The 3,141-nt window shown below is 33.5% G+C and overlaps 1 pseudogene; it reads left to right on the plus strand.

The window, feature by feature from the left end:
- The first annotated feature begins 558 nt into the window (after nucleotides 1-558).
- Nucleotides 559-2,414, plus strand: LOC128133682 (dolichyl-diphosphooligosaccharide--protein glycosyltransferase subunit STT3A-like; annotated as a pseudogene).
- The last annotated feature ends 727 nt before the right edge of the window (nucleotides 2,415-3,141 follow it).

Consider the following 3,141-nt stretch of genomic DNA (forward strand, 5'->3'; position numbering starts at 1 on the left):
TGCATGCCTACAACGTGTTTGTGGAAATGTTTAACAGGTTGTGGTGAACACATGGCAGACCATTGAAAGAAGAATACACGTCGACTCTACTCTTTGTGATGGTACTCCGGGGACTGCTTTCTTGCTCTTGAAATTTTTTCCAGTGAATGGCAACGAGAATGATCTGAACACCTCTGCTTGCATTATTGAAGCTTGTGACTCTGCTTCTGCAAGCTTTAGGTACCCTCTATAGTACTCCAATCTCATTATCTTGATATATAAATCCATATTTAACATATTGTTGAAATTGATAATGATAGGGATGTAACCTTTTTACGCGGAAGTGTTGGAGCTTGTGCTCTTGGTGCTGTTGTGTCAAAGTACCAAGAAAATACACAACACAGATGATTGAATACTATTTGACCCGATTCAAAGAGGTAATATAGTAATTTATATTGATTTTCTTGCTTAATAAGCATAATGCTCATTTATATAACATTGATTTTGCCTAATTTTGGAACAGATTGAAGTAAAGGAACATTGGGGAGATGGAATGTTACACGGGAGTGCTGAACACTCATGATGTTGCAGGCATGCTTTTCACCTCTATTTGATGCAAGTTCCTTTCTGATCCTTTATATAGTAATGTTTGTATACTTTTGTAGTGCCATGGTAAGGATTCTACTCATTTTACATTTTTACCTTTTTTTCATATGTTTAATTTCTTGCCAACTTAAACTTTTTTGTCTAACGATATGACAGGTACAACTAATGCTTGTGCTTGCCCCAACTTCATGCATATTATCCGAAATTGCTCTTTCTGAAGCCTTTGATGTTTTCGCAAGATCAAATAAATTCTATGTTTTTAGTTTATTTGAAAATACCCAAAATGAAGTAAGTATTTGCAATCACACACACGCACTTCTTTAGTCCTCAAAATTATTTTATTGACTTTTTTGTTGACTTTGACCACTAAGGTTTGGGATGGAGTATCTGCTAGTACTGTTTCCATGGAAAATAGTGACAAAAAAAGAAGATTTGTTGAAGAAAAGACCTTCCAAGAAAACCAAAAAAAGAGGTGGTTGTGGAAGAGACTTCCAAGAAGAAGACTGAAAAGTGGCCCTTAGTCTTGCATGTTGACACATCGATTTTTGCTCTTTTCTTAATTGTGTTGATGGGTGCCTTCTATGTGGTAACCATACTTTCTTCCATTAAAGTAGGTTTTTTTAATCAAGTAAAAAAGAAACACCCATGCATAACTTACCAGATTAGGGTTTGTTTCTTTCTTTTCCATTAAGTGATGAATGGTGTCTGTTGTATGTACAAGGACTTTTTCTTATTTGCACCTAATGAACCATCTGAATGACAAAGTAAATGACGATTTTACCCTTTGTTTAGGTTCATAGTGTGCAGGATGCAACAGAAGCATATTCAGCTCTTTAAATTGTGCTCACATCTCATCCACCTGAAGGTCTTCATGTTTTTGATGATTTCAGAGAGGCTTACGCATGGTTAAGCCATAACACTGAAGTGGATGATAAAGTAAGTAACTCACTGTATTCAATCAACATTTATATAAGGTCTTATCCATGCTTAGGACTTAGGACTTAATGCACTCATTCACACACACACTTGATGTTACCAAACAACAACAATGGCTAGCAGGACAGTTATAGTTGATAATACAACATGGAACAACACACATTGCTACTGTTAGTACTGCCATGTCATCACCCAAAAAAGCTGCTTGAGAATTTTTCAACTGTTTGGATGTCTAGTTTTATTTTTTATTTTTAAATAATAATAAAGAATTGAAAATAAGAAATTAATTATTTGAAGTTTTCATCATTGTCAGGTGTCGTGGGATACTCTAGTGATGATATAAAAAAGTTCCTATAAATGGGTGTGTATAGGAGGAGGCATCTTCCCACATATGAAGGAGCCTGATTATCTTGTATGTTTAAGTACATCAAGTAATGTACTTTCATTTTTTTAATTAGTTATAGCATTGTACTTTCAAATAGTTTCTAATTAGGGCATTGTAGTTTTAAAAAATGGAAAATAAATTACTTCTATTTCATTGTTATTTCTTCTATTTCATTTTTGTTTATCTATTCTAATAAATTACTTCTTTTTCATTGTTATTTCTTATCAGGTCAATACCAAATTGGTTCACATGCGACTCTAACCATGCTAAACCCCCTTATGTACAAACTATCATATTTCAAGTAATCAGTAATCAACTACTTTTTTCTTGTTTTGTTTAACAACATAAGTAAGTCTTATTTTATTTTATTTATTTATGTAGATTTGTGGAGACTGATGGTGGTAGAGGATATGATAGAGTAAGGAAAGCTGTAATAGGAAAAAAGCATTTCAAATTGACTCATTTTATTCCTGCTTTTGAATATATTTTTCATCTGCCTCATCAATGAAATGGATGCCTCTGTTAACAATGTGTACTTCCATTGGTTTAATTATATATACATATAATACGGTTCTACATGGGTGTATTATATGTGGGCAGATGCAATGGGAAAGCTAGAAGATATGGAGAGTTGCAACCGTGAACGCCTTTGGCCCCAACTTGTTAAGGGTTTCAAAGATCTTTTTGAGCGCTTGAAGGTATTTGATATGACTAAATTCTTAATCAAAACACGTGTCAAAACCTTTATTCTTTTAGCAATCAGTGTTAGTTTAATGTGCACACAATAATAGATGTGATTATGACTTATGAGCTTGTATTCATTGATATTTATTTTATGCAGCTTCAAGACGAAGTCATACTTTCAAATTCAAAGAGATTGCAGATCACTCAAACCAAAGTGAATAATTTACCCTCGACATTCTCCTTGATAGTAAATCCTCCCCTGAATACTTAATCCATACCATAGGTGTAGTATGTAAACTATTTATTAACAAATAAATAAATCAATATGAAAACCTCTCAAATATAAGTAAAATGTTGGTTGATAGTTTTTTTTTTCTTGTTTCCAGGGAGTGGGTCAGCTGGAATGAGGCAAAGGGAGTGGGTTGACCTTTTATTTTTTTGTTAAATGTTAATCGTTACTGAAAGCAAAAAAAATCAAAATTTAATTTTGATTTATTTGATGTCTCGTGTCTTGCAGGTTCATGGTGGTCGGCAGTCCATGTAAGTTTCTT

The sequence above is a fragment of the Lactuca sativa genome, chromosome 4 (genome assembly GCF_002870075.4).
Source record: "Lactuca sativa cultivar Salinas chromosome 4, Lsat_Salinas_v11, whole genome shotgun sequence".
In the NCBI taxonomy this organism is placed as follows: domain Eukaryota; kingdom Viridiplantae; phylum Streptophyta; class Magnoliopsida; order Asterales; family Asteraceae; genus Lactuca; species Lactuca sativa.